We start from the raw sequence: 22815 nt of genomic DNA, 5'->3' as shown, positions 1-22815 counted from the left end.
TATCTTAAATGTCATAACATTTGTTTGAATTATCATGTGTAGATTTGAAATGCTGAAGTTGTCATCTTGGTTTTGTTTCATCTATTTTGCTGTCCTTTCAAAAGACTATAAGCCTGAAGATTTTTTTTTCTATTGCATTAATAATTTAAAAGAAATAATTTACAATTTTATGCAATAACAGTGAAATTGTTGTGGATGAGCTATATAGCCTGGTAATTTCTAAAAACATAAATATTTTACTGAGAGAAACATACCCTTTTAAAGCACAAAAGGTTTCTTTTTATAATGGCAGTGTATTTAGTGACAAATAGTGCATTTTTAAAGAGCCATTTGTTGACCATTATTATAGTTCTCTTTGTGTAATGGTATTATAGATTCTTAGGTGTTCACTTATTTAAAGTCTTTTCCATTGTGTGTATCGGAAGGATTTGTCTCTGAATTCCATGGTGCCCCTAATTAGTGGTGACTACATTTACTGACTCATGGGTCAACCTGAAATATAATAGGAATGTATTTAGACTTTTCATTTAAACAATAAAAATAAATAATGTGCTTTTGATAATACAAATAATACTTTCAAATTTGACTTACACTACCTCTTAATTCCTTTGCCTTTCCCGAGACCTTTTTTTGGAACCAATATTGTTAATCAAAGAAGGATAACTGTCTATCATGAAGCCGTATCCCACAATCCACTAGGCTTGCAAACACTTGTAGTGCTAGATACTGGGTTAGTGTCTGTGTATACTTTTTCATTTCACATTACAGCTAAAGAATGCCTTATAATCTGACATACATAAAATGATTTAACCAAATCATGGAAACAAAGTAGTATTTTACAAATGTAAAACTTTGAATATTTTTAAAAAGTCATAGGAGCCTTCATCCTTGTATTCACTTTGCATAATTGATGTGAGAGAGTCATTGATGTTTTGCCTAGCAAAACATTTCAATCCAAGGTGCACCATAATATTTTGTTTGTGAGACTGAGGTGACTCTAAGTCTTAACAAGCAAAAGTCATTTTTATAAATGTTGCTTACTTGAAAAGAGTTGGACCAAGTTGAGATTAAATTTATATTCTTATATTTGTAAAAACAGTGGTTTTATACTTTTGGATAGTGGGGTCCTGAATTAAGATCAGCATAAAACAGAAACAAATTATCCCACTTGAGAAACTAAATATAACTTGTCTCAAGCTGTTCATACATTTTGAGTTAGACATCTAAAATCTGGTCATATTATAAAAACAAACTAAAATATTACGTTAACATATAAAATGAAAAGGCAAATGGTAAATGAGTTAAGATACTAAACTAATGTAATAGAAAATGCACTTTTTCAAGGAAAACTTCCATAAAACAATATATTTTATTTATATATCTGCTATAGGCAAGGGGACTTTATAATCTTAGTTGAAGAGCATTTTCATACATTTTTAATCTTCAGAGCCTTTAAAAATTGAAACCAATATGTTGACACCAAAATAAATGGAATTCATGTATTTATAAATTTTATGTTAGATTATAACATTTGATTAAGATTGTGTTTGTTTAATTCCTTTGATGTATTCATATCCATGATATGTAATTCTGTGACAGTTTTTTGTTGTTGTTGTTGTTCTTAGACTTAAAAGTATTAGTTTTGTATGTGAGAAGTGAGTAAATCGAATCTTAGAAGGCTGTCCATTGATTTAACCGGCGTTAGTGTCTCTTTCTTTTTAGTCTTCAGATAGCAGTGGGGACGTGAAACTCTGTTTGTAACCCATAATTTATTTGAATAAGCAAACTTGAACTTATTTTGTGCCCAATCATAGAACCGTTTTACTAAAAACATTAATATAAGACTATTTCATCAGAAATAGCAATACTACACAAATAGTCCTCTAAAAGAGTTTGCATAGGTTAAGCATTCAAAATAGATGTATTGAAAAATGGTTATGTTTATGTAAGTAAATGTGGGCAGTTTAATCTTGCAAAATTTGACTGTGGTTATTACTGTTTACTATAATAGTTTAACTGTTTTATTTCTGTGGACCATAAATATGTGATTTTCGTTTTGTTTTTTATGGCTATTGAGTGTGAAATGTGAAAGTGACTGAAATTTCTTCTCACCTATTACTTTTTGAGGTGCCCCATGTATCTTCATTTTACACATCTGATAATTATGTGGGATGCTCAAAAGAGTTTTGTGTTTGTGAAATTACTTTAGTGGCAGATTAGATTTATATTCTTGTTAATTAGAAACAGATGAATTATGAGGTAGAAGTACACAGATTATATTTTAAAATTTGTAAATATTTGATAGAATTCTAGAAGGAGATAAGTTTTGAATGAAGAGTAGCCCGAGGTGGGAAGGCCTTTGAAAGCTGGGTCTCAGATTTGAAACTTGGATAGCCCAGAGTAATTATGACTTAGAATGAATTGTGTTAGTGTGTCAGATTAGTAGCAAGAAAAAGCATTTGGTGCACCTCTGTAGTAGTTAAGCTGGGTTGTGACCAAGCCTGGACTAAGGCAAGGGCATGGAAAATGAGGAGATGCAAGTAGATGGATAGTACCGGTTAGAGACAAGTTGTGGGAGAAAAGGGAAGTCAGAAATAAGTCTAATTTTGAAGCTAGGTCGCCAGGAGTAGAATGATGGCATGACTGTTAGAAATAATGGTTTAATTTGAATTCTCAGCATGATACCTCATGGCAACATAAAATATGGATTTGGATTAATGGAGCTGAATGTTAAGAGAGCAGCCAGGGCTACAAGTACTTAACTAGATTTTATCAAAAGTTGAAATCTATAGAAGGGAGTGTAACCAAAAATGTGGTGATTTTAAGATTATGAGCTTGAAAGAAGCAGAGGGCAGTGCCGAATTTTGAAGGACTCCAGAGAACGAGTCTAAAAAAGCCTTTGGAGTTTAGTTTAGATTTGGGTCATTTTCTCATGCTGTGAACTTTCTAGTATCTTTGACCTCTCATGAAAACTGTCAACGAAATATGTCCCAGTATCACCCAGAAAGGTCTTGAGACAAAAATTATGATATGTTTTAAATGCAGAAATTTTAAGAATTATTGGAAAGATAAGGAAAAGCCAGTGACAAACCAATAATTGTATCACATTTTCATGTATGAAGTTGCTTTACTAAAGAAAATGTTCTAGTGCGTATTTTTTAAATCAGGTCACTATATTGTATGCAACTCACAAGCAAAACCAATTCTTTTGTTTGATAAATTTAAAAGATAATATTGGGACTCCTGGGTATCTCAGTCCATTAAGCAACCAACTCTTAGCGAGGCTCAGGTCATGAACTCAGTCATGAGATTGAGTCCGACATTGGGCTTTGCATTGGCTTTGCATTCTGTGCAGTCTCCTTGAGATTCTTCGGTCCTGCTTCTCCTTCCTCCTCTGTTCCTCCCCCTTCTCTCTCTCTCCCTCTCTTTTTAATTAAATAAATAAAATCTTAAAAAAATAAATAAAAATGAAAGATAATACATGTAGGTATTTAGAAATGTTGCAACTCATGAAGTCAGAAATCTGATCCGTTTCTTACAACAAATTTCCTGTGACGAGTCTTACGTTAGCAAATCCAAATACAGTGAAAAAAAAAAGAATAAATATCACTGAAATATTTTCTATTTCGCAGATACTGGTTTAACTCTTTTACCAAACTATTTTCTTACTTACTCCTTACTGTAACTTCAAAGACAGAAAACAGTTTTCCCAGAATCCCACTGCTTGCAAGTGAAAGAAAATAGGACTATTTGATTCAAAATCTCTAATTTGTGTGATTGTTTCATACTGAAAGTTTGAATGGTTGTTTCAAACTATATCAAATAAAGTAAGAAATCAACATTGTAGAAAAAAGTAGTATAATCTGAATCATTCATCATCATGTAAATATTCCCTAAACTTTTATATATTTTACGTTTTTATATAAATATTGATAATAATTGGCAATTTTCAAAGAAAAGTTAACTCTGGAAAGAAATGATTGTTAATTTTATACCAATGTATCACATAAGTTTTATTTGAGATTCTGATGTTCTTTATAATATTTTCTTGTTAGCACAGTCTTTTTAAGTGTTCTCATAACCATCAGTTTCTTCTACTACTTGGTTAATTAGTTGAAAGTTATTACACTACCACATACCTATAAATACACACAAGTTTATGGATTTCAGAAATAACTTTTGATAAGCTTTTAGTCAATTCAGCCTTTTAAAGACATAGGCAGGGGTGCCTGGGTGGCTTAGTGGTTAAGCGCCTGCCTTCAGCTCAGGTCATGATCCCATGGTCCTGGGACAGAGCCCCACCTCCTGTTCCCTGCTCTGTGGGAAGCCTGCTTCTCCCTCTCACCCTCCCGTTGCTTGTATTCCCTCTCTTGCTGTTTCTCTCTCTGTCAAATAAACAAATAATGTCTTAAATAAAAGAAGTATTTAAATAAATAAATTTAAATTAAAGAAATTTAAAGAAATTTATTTAAAAAGTAATAAAAAAAGACTTGGGCAGTGATTGTCATCAGTTGTCATATTTATCATAATATTTGTCTGAAGGCAATTATTCTCTCTGTGTGTGTAATTCTTATATATGATCAATACTTGAGTCAGAGTCAAGGCTAATTAGGAAAGGACTAAAACTCAACTTCTTATAATGGTACTGGAGTTTTGGAGACCATACTAATGTACTCTTTTTTTTTTTTTTTTTTAAATTCTGGATGTGGTTAGCACAGTTATATCCATTTATTCATTGAGTACACTTTCTAAGACTGGGTATTAAATATCAATATAAAGTTACATAAGCAAAAAGCTCCAGTGTGTCTAAAGATGACTGTCATCTCTCCCAAACTTCCTATTCTTTCTCTATCTCCATTGAAGGTACCATAATAATCCAATTACCTAAGTCAAAAATCAGAGTCATTTTTGATTCTTTCCTCCCTGTTACAACTCAGTCACTCAATACATAATCAGTCACTAAGCGTTTTATTTACCTCTTAAATATTTAATGGTTAATTGAATGAATTATTCAATTCATTTAATGTTATTTAATGAACAGGAACCTTCTTTCTATCCATACTACTACTACTATTCTAATTCAGCAATTTTTTCTCCCCAATAGTGAGCCCACCAAATAAATCTTCCATACAGTATCCAAGTGGTCATTCTAAAATACAAATATGATGTAAATGTTTAAAACATTTTTGTGATTTCTTTGTTTTCAAACCAAGTTTCATCTCCCTAATAGGATTCCAGGCCTTTCCTTTTCAGACCCACTTGTGTAGAGTTAAGAAAAGGAGTTTGAGGACAGAATCATAGGAAAAATCATTATTGTGGATTCAGACAGAGGAATAGCCTGCCAGGTAAACTGACATAGATGACCTGGAAGATAGGAGAAAAACCAGGACTTGGTCTGATTCAAGTCAAGGCAAAAGAGTACAGGAAAGAAGGAAAAGAAATCGAGGCAAAATTTCCAAGAGGTCAGGGATGTAATTTATAAAGGACTGATAAATTACCCTCTAAATTACAGTTGTGTAAGGAGGAAAGTTAGTAGAGGAAGCAAAGAGACTTAGCTGGTACTTTCAAGTAGTAATGTAGAAAGCCAGATTGCAATGGATTAGAGAGTCAGAGGTAGAAGTGAAGTTAGAGATTCTAGTCAGTATTTTTAAGAAGTTTGGGTAAAAAATGGAAAACAGGGTGCCAGTATTTTGCAAGCACAGGAGATTAAGAGATTTTGGTTTGCATCATTGACACCTAAGCAGTTTTTATTGAGAGAGAGAGAGGATGAAGTACAGGAGAGGACATAAACTCCTAATGGTTTGTAAGAGATTGAGAAGGAATAGGATTCATTATGTTGGGAGACTGGTCTTAGAATGATGAAGAACAGAGGAGAGAATAGGGTGAGTTTGAAAATAGTTCTGTGTTAGGTTTGGTGACAGGATATTGGCAAGTCCCTTGGTTTAGCTCAGTGTGTGTGCACTCATCTGCATTGCATGTGTGTGTGAGTAGGAGGTAAGGCCACCTGCACAGGTGTGAAAAGAGTGAGAATGCCTATGATGCTCAAAAGGTCAAAGTCTGTATGTGAAACTCTCTTGGCCAGTTAGTGTGGAGAGGTCTTGAGCAGATTCCAGGCCCAAATCAGAACCCGGTAAGATGCCACCAGTCAAAGATCCGACCTGGAAAGACATCAGGTTTATAAGAACTGTGGAAAATTTTACTTTGAGTTCAGGCAGTTGGCCCACGTATTTGTCAAGCACAGGTTTGATTAGCATTCCAAAACTGTAAGATTATAAATACTCAGTTCTATTCTAAGGAGACTCTTCTTATACTGTTTTTCTTCCAGGTAATTTATCATGAAAAACAGGCATTAATGGAAGAAAGTTTTCACAGAACAACAGTTTTAAGTATTTCAAAACTATTTAAAAAAATAAAATGCCTGAATTGCTTGTAAAGAAACAACCTCTGAAGTCCTATTTTGAATTTAAAGGATGACCCAAACAGAATCTTTCATCTGTACTCATATTTGCCTTGAACACAGCACCTCCTATAAACATTGTCTACTCCTAATCCCTCTCACCTCTAAAGTCTTCACTTTAAACAGAACTCCCTAGTTTATATTAACACCCTGCTCTCTTCACCCTTTTTCATGACACAGCCCCACAGAGAGTTCTCTGAGTAAAAATTGCATTTTCTTGCAATAAGTAGCCCTCTGCGGATGGTAATCCTTTTTTAAAATTTTATTTTGTTTTGTTTTGCTTTATGTTTTTTTTTATTGTGTATATAACAGTAACATGAGATCTACCCTTTTAACAAAATTTTGAGTATACAATATATTATCAATTATAGCTACAGTGTTGTATAGCAGATCTCTGGAGTTTATTTATCTTGTTGGACTGAAACGTTTGTTGCCTTTGATTAGTAACTCCTCATATCTCCCTCTCCCCAGCCCTTGGCAACCACTATTCCACTTTTGGATTTTGTGAATTTGTCTTTTTTATTTATACCTCATATACCTATTTTATTTATACCTCATATAAGAGGTATAAATCCTTTTCTTATAGTGCTTCTCTTAGAAAAAATCAGCTCAAAATTTGAACTTTGTTTTCACAGCAGACAGGAGAATATAAGGAAATTAAATGGGCAATCAGAGGAGGAAGAAGTGATGAGTCCTATGTTTTAATAATTGGTATTCTGTCACATATATAGTTGTATATAACATTTCAGGGTTATATGTCTTACTAGCTTGACACTATGATAAATCATTTGTAGAACAGAGTACTGAATTATGTGTAATTTGATATTTGTAATCTGATATTTAGCAGCTTAAGATTTTGTTACTCTCCTTATTACGGACTTTGTGGGGACACTTCATAGGGGTTCATGATTTGTATAAGGCAGAGAGGAATGTTTCTAATATCCATTCCTTCTTTGCATCTGTGTCATGTGATCACTGTACTTCAACTGAGCCGCAATGCAAGGTGTTTTTCCTTTATAAGGACTAGACCTTTACTTTTAAGTTGGAAAACATGCCCAGGTAATTTAAATGTTACTGAAACAATGCTTGATACATGCTCTTTCATTGTTGTTTGTGGATTTTCCCCCAAGTCTTTGAGCTAGAGCCATCCCCTCTGCCCCAGACTTCTGCTCACCCCGTCATTCCCTAACAGGTCGGCTCTCTGTCCGGTACATAAAACCTGTTGAGATGACTGTTCCTTTCTCTGCTGCCCTTAGGAAGATTTCTTAATAAGACTAGTTACAGCTTTGTTTGTTTGTTTGTTTGGGGATAGTAAAACCAGACTAACAGGAACAAGTTTTCCTTATGTTTAATTTTTTCTAGATCTTGAGTAGATTTTGATTTTATTTTACATTAGAAGCAATGTAATTTTATATCTGGAGTCTGCTGCAAATTCACTTACCAGTATTATTCCTTCATGAGTATGATATCATAGCTCTTTATCCTCTTTAAAGTACTAGTTTACTGATGTGAGAGTTCTCTGTGGTCGCTTTGTATGATGTTCTTTGTAGCACTGAAGCACAAGCTTATCTTTGCTGAAGAATTTTGAATTCAAGTTCTTCTTATTTAAGTTAAATAAATTAGAAGTCTCTGATTATGGTCTCAAGCTACTGACTTACTGATTTCATTTTCTTTAAGGACAATGATTACAGGAAGGGGTATTCAAAGTTGTATTTATTTCTGGAGAACAAAGAATAAGTACAATTGCTATTTATTATTTAATGAGAACCAATCAACATTATTCTGTTTTCTATTACTACCTAGGAAATACATCATTAATTAAATGAAACCTACCATTAGATTGTGAATAGAATTATGGACACAAGCAGCTTCTCCTGATTTTCTGAGTAATATTAGTTGTTTTAGGAAATAGGGGATATTGATGGCATTAATAGCAATTGAGGTTAGAATACCTCATTGTCAAAATGAGTATCAAGTGAACTGTCTATATTGCAGGGATAAATAAGTCACACCCTGCATTAGGGATTGAGGGACAAAAGATAAACTCAGCTGCCCTTTGGGCAAGCTGCATAACCTCAGGAAAGCTCCTTAAGTGCAGAAAGTTTTCTTTTTTTTAAATAAAGATATTATATCTGCCCTCTTTCTTTCAAAAGTCAAATATCTAATTTTGCAAAAGTAACGAGGTCAACATACATAATTTGCAAGAAAACCCTTTAGAAATCACAGAGCTCTGCACAAAAATACAAAGTTCAGTAGTTTTAACCATGAGGAAAAGTAATCGGGTAAAATATTTCTCGGAAATCACCATCATAGAATTCACAGACTCGGTGTCTTAATGTTTTCAGAGAAATGAGATGCTGGGGAAGTAGTCACCTATGTTTCAGTGAAGATTGTGTTTGGCGGAACAGAACAGTAACCGAGTTACAAGTCAGGGGCTTCTTATCTGGGCTTTCTTCATCTGAAGGAAGTCATCTTGGCCATCAAGATGTTTGATGGGGCCACCTTTTTTTTTTTTTTTTTTTTTTTTTTTTTTTTTTTTTTTTTTTTTTTTTTTTTTTTGCCCCCAGCCGTTTTCAGCAATAGCTTTTATTCTTATTTCTTCCACATTACCTGCTATTCCTTTCAGGTAATACATCCATATGCTTGTGAGTATGGTAGTGATGGTGGGGGCTTGAAGGTGGAAAGGAATTTTATCTAGATAGATCACCATTTCTAGCCACAAAAGAACCTTTGGGGACTTAGGGTTTGGTTGCTTGGTTGCTTGCTTGTTGGTTAACTTGGTACACTGCAGCGCAGGTGAAGTAAGAGTTCTTTCGGTTAGAAAGAGGAGGGAAGTAGGTATGGGATGATAACAAGCAGCACCTGCCACAGCCCAGTTTTACTCTGGAAATGCCTTTCGTAGGAAAGATATATTTTCTAGAAAAATGGTGACCTCTTCCTAAGGGACTTTGCTATTTAGGAGGACAGAGAACAAGGACAGACTGATAGGAGGAGAAGGTGGAGGGATGGAAGTGGAAGAAGGAACAGGAGAACGCAGTGTGGAGAATACAGTGTGTTGTGATACCCCTCAGTGATTTTTTCTTCCCCTGAGATGAAGCAAATAAATAGATCATGTGGTGTCACTCTGAGATAACTCATTGAGATCAGCCAAACTAGTAGTAGTATCAATTGTTTTTCAGACACAAAGATTATATAGTCTGATTCAGAAACCATTCCTTCAATAAGGCTAGAGTCATTTTTGAAGTCATTTTTTTCTCTTAGACTAGTAGTTTTGAAGATACGGCCTTTAGAGCAGTGGACTACAGGACTACAAACTATTTACATAATGACACATGTATTTTGGATTATGTTGGCTTCTCCAACTTGATGAGTTATGTAGAGTTATATAAACCAATGAACCTTCCATTTTTTTCTCTACAGCAATTCTTACCTTATAGATTTAAATGGTTTAGGATGATATAATGGCTTAGGATGATATAATTGCACCTTGCCCTCAATACCAGTCATTGGCCTTTTGGTATTCATTGGCTTTATGAATATTCTGTAGAGAGCCTTCTTTTTATACTTTTTCCATAAAAATTTATCCTATTTGGGATCTAACAAACCGTCCATCTCCCTGCCCCAATGTGGTACTCCAGTCTCTGCTCCCCGCCCTCATCAAGTCTCACATATGCAGGCTTATCTTCACTCTCACCTTTGAGACTTTTCCACGTTCCTAGTTATAGAGAGTAAATAGAACTTTTTTCATTTTCTTCACTCTCAGTTCTCTCCCCCTCTGCTTTACTTCAACCCCCATTCCTATTTGTGTCATCACTCTGCTTCACCCCAGTTTACTGGTGACCCTTATACCACCTTGGTTATTACCAACCCAGTTTAATAACTGGCAGTCACACAGAAGGTGTCAACTTTATTTTGCAAATACAAAAATTATGCCTAGTTTCAGATATTTTGAAAAACTCTATTCACATTTCAACCCCCTGGGTATTCAAAGACAAGACTTTCCTTGCACATTTGCTGAAATTACATCAAAGCAGTGAATACATTTGCAGCTTTCATCAGATTGAATGAGTACTGTAATGACCAACCTCAGACATAAATGCAGTTTTAACTGGAAAAGATATCTTGATTATTGAAGATAATAGTATCAGCAAAATACTTAAGGTTTTTAGAAACTAAAACAGAGCTAAGGATCTAGTTTACCGTGAAGAGAAATAAATATACAATATTGACTTGATTTTTAAAATTCATTATTTCAGGCACATTTATTTTAAATAAATACTTTAGTATTTAAGTTCATATACTTGTTATTTTTTCCCAAATTGGGAAAGAAAAATACAAATTATAAGAATTCTACTGTGGAGAGATGAAAAACATTTTAACAACCAACGCATTATTCAATATTTAGTGGACACTAGCAGGATTTATGAAATTTTCTAGGCACTTGATTGTCACAAATATAATCAATACAAGGATTTTTTTTTTGGTAAGTATTTTCTAGTCAGGTGATATGTAAAGAAGCACATTGGTTCTTGGTTAAGGTGCGGTCGAACTTGTTTTTTTTTTTTTTTTCTCTTAGACTAGTAGCTTTTATTTGCCCAGTACCTGAGCAGTGGAATAACACATTTCTTATTTTGTTTACTGTCAGGCTTTGTGCTGGGGGTAAGAATCCTTACCAAAATGATCCTTGATGTGGAGAAAGGGGAACCCTTCTACACTGTTGGTGGGAATGCGAGCTGGTGCAGCTACTCTGGAAAACAGTATGGAGGTTCCTCAAGAAGTTGGAAATAGAGCTACCCTATGACCCAGCAATCGCACTACTAAGGATAGTAAGGATACCAATGTAGTGAGCCAAAGGGGCACCTGCACCCCCAATGTTTATAGCAGCAATGTCCACAATAGCCAAACTATGAAAAGAGCCTAAATGTCCATCAGCAGATGAATAATAAAGAAGATATGGGGTGTGTATGTGTGTGTGTGTGTGTGTGTGTGTGTATGTGTGTGATGGGATATTATGCAGCCATCAAAACCCCCGAAATCTTGCCATTTGGAATGATGTAGATGGAACTAGAGGGTGTTATACTAAGTGAAATAAGTCAATCGGAGAAAGACAAGTATCATATGGTTTCACTGATATGAGGAATTTGAGAAACAAGACAGAGGATCATTGAAGAAGGGAGGGAAAAATGAAACAAGACGAAACCAGAGAGGGAGACAAACCGTAAGAGACTCTTAATCTCAGGAAACAAGCTGAGGGTTGCTGGAGGGAGAGGGTTGGTTGGGTAATGGGCATCAGGGAGGGTATGAGCTATGGTGAGTGCTGTGAATTGTGTAAGACTCGAGAATCACAGACCTGTGATTTATTATATGTTAATAGAAAAATTGATCCTTGAAAAATTAGTATTAACCTGATGAGGTAGATATGGGCTATTTTCATTTTTCAGATGAAGAAACATCAGTGTAGTGATGGCATGAGTATAGGAACTATTTGTTAGATTGTAGAGATTGTAGAGCATGTGCTTTTAATTACTGTGTTCGCTGGCTAGGAGCAAGCCACTCTCTTTCTTATTTCAGTAAAGTGAACACTGTTAAATGTCCTTAATGCCTTAACATCATGTGTAGCATTCTGGTTCCTTATTGCCGGGAGTCCTGAGCTGTTTTCATTGACTTTGGGTCTATCCTAGACCTTAAATGTGAGAAAGGTATAGACTTCTCACTTGTTAGGCATGGGGAGAGTATCTTTCCATACTAACCGATGTCCTCCTTTGTAGAAGCAAATAAGGACATTTTCATATGGGTTTGATTCTCTCTGTGCCCTTTGAAGAGGAATGTCTAGATTCCCTTTCCAGGACTACTCTGTAACACTAAGTCTCTCTCCAGAATTTCAGGTTTATGTCATAGTTTGAGTGGAGTTTTACTATGTGGGGAGTTTTACTGTAGAATAACTTAATCACCGTTTCACCAAAACCATGAAGTCTGAAAATCTTAAATTTTATTGTATAGTTTTTTAATATAACAATGTTGATTTAAATATTAGTTTTACTACTCAGGCACCAATCTTTCTATATCACTGCACACTTCTTTCTTTAGTTTGGCCTCAGGCTCTATAGAGAGGGAGCCCCTGATCTAATAATTTACTGTTACTAAAACTGTTGCAAATTTGGCTTTCTTGGATTTTTATGTAGTTAAGATCTTCTTAGATTGTTCCACATTAGGAATAAAACTAAATTTATAAAGTAAGTTATTTGAATTACACTTCAGTCACTAATTATGTGGTCTATATTGTTTGCTTCATTTGAGATTTCTAGGCCTCCAAATCTAGGATCAATCAAAAGAAGCACTTTGAGAGGAAAGTAGTCTTTTTAATTCAGTAAAAACAAGTTAGAATTTGTTTAGCAAAACAAAATTTGTTTTTAAAGGAGCATTTTGATCATAGAAACTATAGAGTTGTGATAATAGTATATGTATACTAAGTTTATTCTTTTAACAAATTTGTTCACAAAGCTTAAGGCTAAGGTGAAGAAACTGTTCGAGAAGTTTTCTGGTAATTGTATTTATTTCCTTGGTGTTAGTCGTCTCTCCCCTTTCATTCATAATTTTATTAATTTGCGTCCTTTCTCTTTTCTTTTGGATAAGTCTGGCCAGTGGTCTATCAATCTTATTAATTCTTTCCCAAGAGCCAGCTTCTAGTTTCGTTAATGTGTTCTGCTGTATTTCTGGTTTCTGAAACTTCATTGATCTTTGCTCGAATCTTAATTATTTCCCTTCTCATGCGTGGGTTAGGTTTAATTTGTTGTTGATTCTCCAAGACTTTAAGGTGTAAAGATAGTTTGTGTATTCGGTACTTTTCTGTTTTTTTTTTCTGAGTGAGGCTTGGGTGGCTATGTATTTCCCCTTAGGACCACTTTTGCCATATCCCGTAGGTTTTGGATTGATGTGTCTTCATTCTAGTTTTCTAGTTTTTTCTAGTTTTGGATTGATGTGTCTTCGTTCTAGTTTTCATGTATGGTGACTAACATAACATAATTTAAAAAAGAAGAAACTTTCTGGTTGTGCTAATCCCATGTGTTACTTGTTCTAGAGCAGGAATGGGATTTATGATTTAGGTTCTCTTCTGGCATGTCTCTTTAGATTCTCCGAGATCAGATATTTTTTCCTAATGACTTGTACTAGTCTGCTTGGTTTCATGATCTCTTCTGTATAAAATATATTCAAACAACAGGAATTTTTTTTAAAGATTTTATTTATTTATTTATTTGAAAGACAGAGATCTCAAGTAGGCAGAAAGGCAGGCAGAGAGAGAGGAAGGGAAGCAGGTTCCCTGCTGAGCAGAGAGCCCAATGCCGGCTTGATCCCAGCACCCTGGGATTATGACCTGAGCCGAAGGCAGAGGCTTTAACCCACTGAGCCACCCAGGCGCCCCACAACTGCAATTTTTGATTATTAAAATGTAAGTAGAATCTTCTCATTTTACTATGTAATTTTAAGTATGGGTTTTCTGTTTCAAAATTGAAATTCGAACTAATCATTTGTACCTTTCTTTTTACTCGTGCTGTAATCTCTTACAATTTTAATAAATATTTATGTGAGATGAAAATACAATATTTACATCCCAATAATGTTATTATTATCAAAAGTTATTGTCATACTAGCATCTACTTTCAGAGTAAAATGACCATCTAGGAATTATGTGTAGTAAAATGCTTAGGTTATAATGATTATCTCAAGAGTTCCTGCACAAAATTTCCGAAATTCACTTATAGGAGAACCCATGGACTATTTCAGCCTCCTGTGTGCTTAGGAGCCATATTCCATACTTATATTGGCTTTGTTTAATCCACTTTGCTCATCCAGGCTATGAACAATATTTATAGTCACTTCTAGTTTTCAGATTCTAAGGCTCCGTTTCTTTTCAAAATGTGAAAATTGAAATCAGTGAAACAGGAGGAAACTACTAAGGAAAGGTATGTTCTTTATAGCAAGAAGTGAAAGTTAAGTGTTTGATATGATGGAAGAGGAAGGAATAAAAAAAATCTCAAGAACACTAGAAAGCACAACATAATAGTTTGAAGCAATTCAGTGTAGCACGAACAGTCCTTTTCACATAGCGGCCATGGAGTGTCACTGTACAAGGTCTATGACCTAACAGGAGAGCCCTAACCTTTAAGAGTAGCTTAAAGGTGATGCTGTATATCAATTTGATTTAGATAAAAGATTAGCTATTAATTAATCTTAACTAAGTTAAGTCTGTAGATAAAATACTTTTTAGCCCAAATAAGTTAAATTTAAAAGTTTATCATATAACGTAGAGTGGAAATATATTTATCTAGGATACATCACTCTTTGATAAAGCCAGAAAGTTTTCTGTGTATACACTTAATTAAGAGGAAGGGAGTGAGTGCACATGGGGGTTTGGTGATGGGTGTGGGAGAAGGAGAAAGAGAATCCCAAGCCACTCAGTTGGCACTCCATCTGATGACCCTGTGATCATGACCTGAGTCAAAAATCAGGAGTCAGGCACTTAACCACCTGAACCACCCAGGCAACCCTATATACACTTCATTTTTAATGTATACATCTACATTTACAGGGTGATCTTAGGTAATAATGGCAACTTTGATTTCATTTTTTGAAATAATAACAAAAATTATTTTAGGTGTTTTGCTTTTTAAAATGAGAAAGCTTGGTATTTGTTTCCAGGTACCATGTAATAACTATCTTACTTAATTAAACATTTAATTTTTTTAATTTTTTAAGATTTTATTTATTTATTGGTCAGAGAGAGAGAAAGCACAAGCAGGGGGAGTGGCAGGCAGGGCAGGCAGAGGGAGAAGCAGGCTCCCTGACAGCAAGGAGCCCAATGTAGGACTCGATTCAAGGACCCTGGGATCATGACCTGAGCTGAAAGCAGACGCTTAACCAGGAGTCCGTGATTAAAAATTTTAAATGTGTATTTTATAGACACATATATACTTGTATATTATAGTTAGTTGATACTTTTGTTGACATAACAATAGCCACTTTAACTCTCAGTCCATTTCTATATATATGTGCTTATGCTTCTTCGACTTGTACATTTTTTACATGTAGGTTTTTATTTTGCTATGAGTATTGAATCTTAAGGACTATAATTCCTCTATTCTGGATTGCTTTTGTTTGCAATCCCTCTCCACCCCTTTCCATAGAACTCTCTGGCTGGACAGTGTCCTGTATACCTATCAGATTTCTCTTGTCATTTTGCTTCTAATTGTTTTTGCCAGTTGAGAGCCCCCGCTAGAGATGGGAAGGAAAAACGTGTTATGGTAATTATAGTCCTGGTACCCTCAAGGAAAAGTCAGTTGTGACTGGGTGTCTTTTTCCTCTCAGTGCCGTCTTCTACATGTCACTCTGTCCTTCTGGGTCTGGTAACTATCTTGTCACATGGTCTGGAAGGACTTAAATTTACTTATCCCAGTATTCTGCATGACTTATCAGCTTCCCAAAGGCTTTCTGAGAGTCATTTAACAAGATAAATTTCTTTCCATTTAGGATAATGCACTTCCTCAGATTAGAGTATATCATCTGGGGTTTTTTTTTGTTTTTGTTTTTGTTTTTTTTTTGTAAGGTTCTATTCATTTACTGGAGAAAGAGTAAGAACTAGAGAGAGAGACACATACACATACATCTGGCTGAGCAGGGAGCCAGATGTGGGCCTTGATCCCAGGACCCCAAGATCATGACCTGAGCTGAAGGCAGATGCTTAACTGACTGAGCCACCCACTTGGTCATGGTGAATATGGTTCTTGTTCTTTCTTTTATTAATGTATTGTATCACATTGATTGATTTGCAGATGTTGAACCAACCTTGCAGGCCAGGAATAAATCCCAGTTGGTAATGGTGAATAATCCTTTTAATGTACTGTTGGATCCTATTGACTAGTATTTTGGTGAGAATTTTTGCATCTGTGTTCATCAAGGATATTGGTCTGTAATTCTCTTTTTTGATGGGATCCTTGTCTGGTTTGGGGATCAAGGTAATGCTGGCCTTATAAAATGAGTTTAGAAGTTTTCCTTCCATTTTTATTTTTTGGAACAGTTTCATGAGAATAGGAATTAATTCTTCTTTAAATGTTTGGTAGAATTCCCCCAGGAATCCATCTGGCCTTGGGTTCTTGTTTGTTGGGAGATTTTTGATGACTGCTTCAATTTCCTTACTGGTTATGGGTCTGTTTAAGTTTTCTATTTCTTCCTGGTTCAGTTGTGGTCGTATATCTCTTTTTTATCTATTGTATTTCTAAAGACTTCCAATGCCATGTCAAATAGATGCTCAGCAGGAGTATCTGGGGTTGAATGAAGTCTTTCCTGTAAAGGCAAGAAGTCCAGCCTTTCTAAGGTTTTGCTGTTCATTTCATGCCCACTTTATGTAGTTGACATAGAGAATTTGTGGTACCTACTTTCATCTTCTTATATTCCTTTTTGGTAAATTACAGATTTGAAACATCACATTAAATACAAAAATTAATGCAGTTGGAATTGAGAGGATAATGTAAGGATTCAGACAAAATTAAGATAATGCTTTCCTGAATCAAGCTATAGGAATAAATGATGTATAAATTTCCTGTGCCTGCTGTAACAAATTACCACAAACTTAGTGGTTTAAAGCAATAGAAGTGTATTCTCTCACAGTTCAAGGGTCTGCAAGACCATATTTCATGACCCTAGGCAGAAATCATGGTGTCAACAGGTTCATGGTCCTTGAGAGGCTATAGAGGAGAATCTGTTGTTTGCCACTTCTTGCTTCTGGTGGCTGTCGGCATTGCTTGATGCTGGTTGTCTCCCTGAAATCTATACCTGTATGGTCACATTACTTCCCCCTCCTTGGTCTTCAAATTTCCCTGTCTCTCTCTCTTATAAGGACACTTGTAAAGGCATTCAGGTCTTACTTAAATAATTCAGGATAATCTCTTCACTTCAAGATTTTTAATGACATTTGTAAAAGTTTTACCTTATAAGGTGACATTTGCAGGTTCCAGGGATTAAGGACAGATATATATAGGGGTTACCACTCGTCTCACCTATCTGCCCACTGTCCATCATAGATTTATTCTGTCCCACATGCAAAATATTTTCCCCTCATTTCAGTATCTCCACATGTCTTAGTCCGTTACATCATCAGCTCATGTCAGAAGGCCCTTTTCAATATCATTGGCTCCAAGTCCCTAATCTTATCATAGAAATCATTGAAATCTGTTATAGGCGAGACTCAGCATGATTCATACTAGGCAAACTTCTTCTCTGTTGTGGGCCTGTGAAGCTAGAAAACAAGTTATATGCTTTCAAAATAACATAGTAGATCAGCTAGACATTCCTTTTCCAAAAGAAAGTAAGTGCAAGGCAGAAAAGAAGCATTGGTCCCAAGCAATATTAATCTTTAACTTGATCACATCTGCAAAAACTTTACCAAGTTCCAGTGATTAGAATCACTTTGGGTGATTCTAGCCCAGCCAAATATGAAAATGTATTACAAAACTAGAATATTTAAAATAGTTTGGTATGGTTCAGAAGTAACATATAGAGAAATAGAGATGAAAATTTATTATAGAATTAATTGTATTTAAACAAGGAGGGAGGGCACCTGGGTGGCTCAGTGGGTTAAAGCCTCTGCCTTCGGCTCAGGTCATGATCTCAGGATCCTGGGATCGAGTCCTGTATCAGGCTCTCTGCTCAGCAGGGAGCCTGCTTCCTCCTCTCTCTCTGCCTGCCTCTCTGCCTACTTGTGATCTCTCTCTGTCAAATAAATAAATAAAATATTTAAAAAAAAAATAAACAAGGAGGGAAAAAAGTAGGTTTTTAAGCAAATTGTATTAGAATATGTAATATGTATAAGTCTAAAATGATTCAAATAATACAGTGTGAAATACGAAGTTTTAAGGGCAAAACCAGAAAGTATCCTGCTTAATTATGGAGAAAAGAAGGATCTATCTAAAAATGACTCAAAACTAAAAAAAAAAAAAGTTTGATTATGTCTGAAATACAAAAATTTAAAACCCTATAAGGTAAACAAAAAGTTAAAAAAAAATTGGGAAAATATTTGCAATTGCATGGGTTTCTCAATGCTAGCAAAAATATAAAAGGCCTGAAGGCAATTACCTTTAGTCGCCTGTGAATTCCACAGCTTTTTCCTGTATGGTCTTGGAGGGTTCTAATCTCCATAATCCTGTTTTCTCCTTCATAAAATGTAGATAACAGTAGGTAGCTCTTAAAAGTTTTGTGAAGATTAAATGAAATACTATATGTAAAGCTCTTAAAATAGTACTTAAGAGTAGTAAATATTTAATTATTATTGATTATTGTCATTCTGGTTCTTAATCTAAATAATTTTAATTTGCATAGACAAAATAGATAAAGGACTTGAACAGGTACTCCACACAAAAATAATTAAGACAAAAGCATATGAAAAGATAATCAACTTCAGTCAGTAATAAGGAAAATTTATTTAAACAATTATGACATGCTGAATTTTTTAACTTGTTTATTTAAAGTATGGCTTAACCAAAGAAAAAAACATTATTAGTTTGACGGCTGAAAGTTCTTCAAGGGAGATTCTAAGCATATAGTCTCTGAATATCTTTTTCAGAGACACTTAATAGAAAAAGAGGACTCCTTTTAAACCGGCTATATATGGAGTGATTGCGAGGTAGAAATCACAAGTGGAATTCTGGAGAGTGCTCATTTCTCAGAACATGTAAGAGCTTCAAGCATGAATGGCTGTGGTAGAGCTGGAAACATCCATTAAGTCTACACCAGAGCTTTCACATCTTATATTTTCATCGGAATTGACAGATCCCGTCTAGGGAAGCAAATGGTGCCGGCTTAATTGGTTAAGGCTAAGCAAGGATACCACTGCATATTTTATTAGAATGATAACATTTTTTTAAAAATTGCCAGGGGTTGTTGTAGATGTGAAATGTTGATAAAGGTGTGCATAACTGGAACTCTCAAAAATTACTGGTAGAAACACAAAATGATATAATTACTCTCCAAAATAATGTGATAGTTTTTTATACAGTGAAATATAAATTTCATCATACGTCTTGGCTCATACAACTTGGCTCAAAGTTACAAGTCTGGGCAGTTTCAATCCAGGGTATTCACTCAAAAGATATAATCACATGTCTCTGAGAAGAATTGTGCTCAAAATTTCATAGCAGCTTTATTTATAAAAGGTCAAAGGGTGACAATTAATAAATAACCAAACTGGCATATCAATTCAGTTGGATGCTATTTAATAATAAAAGGTGACAAACTACTTACCCTGGAATAAATGGCCGAATCTTAAAAGTATAACAATAAGTGAAGAAAGCCAGACATAAAAGAGTACTTTTAAATTCCATTTATAGGAATTTTTAGAAAAGGAAATCTACGGTGACAGAAAGCAGATTGTGTCTTTTGAGGGTGGTGGTGGGAATATGTGTAAGTATAAAAGCATATAAATGCTGAGGGCATTAGGGAGCTTCTCATGGAGGTAGAAGTTTTCTATATCACATTTGTGTAAGTGTTTGCTATATACCTTTGTTCAAACTCATTGACTGGTACACTTTAAATTGATGAATTTTGGGGTATGTAAACAATAGCTCCAAAAAATCCATTGGAAATATTTACTAGAGTTTGTTATAGGTTCAGGTATCTCAGGTATTGAGTATTTTCTCAATTTAAAATGTTATGATCCATAGAAATAGTCAAAAACTTTAAATTAGTAACTTATAATGCAACTTTGGAGATTTAGAGTGACTTTGTTTTTTAAAAAATTAAATAATAAGCTCTTATAGGAAAAGGAAAATTACTCATCAGAAAAATAACAGTGACAGCTAAGAAACTGATTCTCTGATATATGAATTACTTGTGTGTGTGTGTGTGTGTGTGTATATATATATATATATATATATTACTATTTTCTTTCTTAGAAAATTAATATATTTAAATTTGTTTTGCTTTAATAAAAATGAATATATTTTAATTTCTTAAATCTGATTTTAAGTTTCAAAATTAATTTAAAATAATAGTATTTTATAATTTCAGGAAATAATAAAACCAATTTGAGAGTCATTTCAGAATTGTGCAATTTAACTATGTTTTACTATATTTTGCTTTCAGTAAAATTCTGATGTGAATATAAAATATATGAACGCCTCAGCTATAGAAAATAATCTAAAAAATCTCACCAAAATACTATAATGGAGTATCAGTTACCTCTTTAAAAGATATGGAAGCTGTGGCTTAAAGTAAATAAGTAATTGGCTCAAAGTTACAAGTCTTGGAAGTAAAAGTCTGTCTGAATTTAAAGTTTGTCCATTCTAGGGTATGGAAGTAATGTTGATTAGTTTTTGTTCCTTGAGGATGTGACATATAGAGACAGAAAGGGCAAAATTTATGTAAAAACCTGACACTATTTTATCTTTTTCTTATTTGGTCTCCTGTTAGAGTCCTAAGTATCTCTGAAATATGGATGCTGGATAAGTTTACAGTATTTGGCAGTTCTCTTGAGCCTTTTGGGGTTATGCCAAAGGGACAGAGTCCCATGGGAATTTGGTCTGAATTCTCATCCAAATGAACACCTGCTGTCATTGTGTCTTGTCAGTCCTGTAGTCAGCAATGCCAACTCTCTCTTTGCAGTGAAACCCATTCAACACATGGAAAAGGCATGCCAGTGTTCCTCACTAGTTTTTGTTTATCCCCCCTTTACCACACGATCCATTGCCCAGCTATCTTGGAGATAGAGCTAACATTCAGTTTCTCCTTGGCTATTTGGTCTATTTGGTGTTCTGTATTTCTAGGAGTTTACTCAGTTATAGTCCCATCTAAATGGTCTTCTTCAGATACCCTCTTTTCTTCTCCTTTCCCTTTTCTCTTTCTTCTTTACCCCTCTCTGTCCTTATTATGTTGCTTTCAAAAGGAAGAGAACTGTTATTGAAAAATACATGCTTATGAAGCAAATTATACTACACAATCTATTTTTAAAAGTCTTCAGTTCTTTACGTTAGCAGGAACATATAATTCAAGCAGAAGTAAATCCAATGATAGTCTCCCCATGGATAACCAATATTGATCATCCATTCTTAGGACTTGAATCATATTCCTTTGCTTTTTGTTCAACTGGTCTGCTGGATGTATGCATTTAATTATAAGGTATTACAAATTGATTTGGAACCAGATCAGGGATAAAGTGAAAATAAATGGTTTTAAAACATTAATGATCAAGGCACATAATATATCACAAATAGCCCAGCTCACATATTTATTTATAATTTCATACCACTATAAAACAACATGCTAAGATAGCTATATGTATTACTTATTAATGAGAATTTTAAAAAAAAAAAAAAAGGAAGAAATTCCGTGACTGGATTTGAGAGCTATTGAACCAATAAAGTGAAACCATCTTGACATTCCTACTTCTTAGCAAACCAGGAAGTTGGCCATCTATATATAACAAAGATATCTTAGAACATCAACCATACAGGGATTTTTTGGTAGCTTTTTAATAAGTATTTCTATGTACACCAGTCTATATCTTTCTGTTCATTTCTCTTGTGGATTAATTCAATTCCCTCATATTTTTAGAGGACAAAATGTACAGAAAAAATTACATTGCTAGTACAGCTTTCTCTTGTGGGGAAAGGCAACTCAGTCTGCCATCTGCAGTGGGCATTGGTCCCTCTCTTGTTGTGCCTCGTGCTTTGTTATGCATGAGTAAGCACATTAGCCTTTTCATTTCATTCATTAGACTTTTAATCCTTGATTAGTGTTTTCGAGATTCTCTCAAATACACAACTTCTTTATTTCCTTTGTGTTTGTTTTCTTTCTTTTTTTTTTTTTCTTCTCTGCACTGTGAAACAAAATTAACAGTTAATCTCAACAATAGCCTTATTTCTATTGAGACCACTGGTAAATATATTAGTTTCTCATTGACATGATTAATCATGTGTAGATGAAAAATGAGAAAATATCTTCTAGTTTGGACTATAACAGTGGCAATTGTTTCAAAGTCAGCAAGGATGGTGTCTGTTTTAAAAGCTTGAATCACAATCTCACAACCACCAATCTCACATGATCAGTGTGATTTTGTCTCATAAAAACTCATGAGTGGATTTCTTAAAAGAAAGAAATCCATTAGGGTTCAGAACTGGTACTTTGGGAGTCTCGGAGGCTAGTTATTCATCACCAATTCTCCAGAAAATTTTTTTTTTCTCTTTGTTGCTTTCTTTTTTCCATTAAGCAAGATAAGATAGATCAGAAAGTTGCTTGTGGAGTGAACAATTAATAATTGGACATTCAGGACACTCTTAGAAAACTTTGAAGTCCTGTATTATGCTTAACTTCAT

At 34.5% G+C, this 22815-nt stretch overlaps 1 protein-coding gene across 5 annotated transcripts in view; it reads left to right on the top strand.

Annotated features, from left to right (window-relative positions):
* DGKB (diacylglycerol kinase beta) overlaps positions 1–22815 on the top strand; it is a 697837-nt gene that overhangs the window by 373276 nt on the left and 301746 nt on the right. The gene's annotated exons all lie outside the window — the stretch shown is intronic.

The sequence above is a fragment of the Mustela putorius genome, unplaced genomic scaffold, assembly GCF_011764305.1.
Source record: "Mustela putorius furo isolate JIRA1106 unplaced genomic scaffold, ASM1176430v1.1 tig00003845_pilon_pilon_pilon, whole genome shotgun sequence".
NCBI lineage: Eukaryota > Metazoa > Chordata > Mammalia > Carnivora > Mustelidae > Mustela > Mustela putorius.
This window is presented reverse-complemented; position numbering and strand designations above follow the sequence as displayed.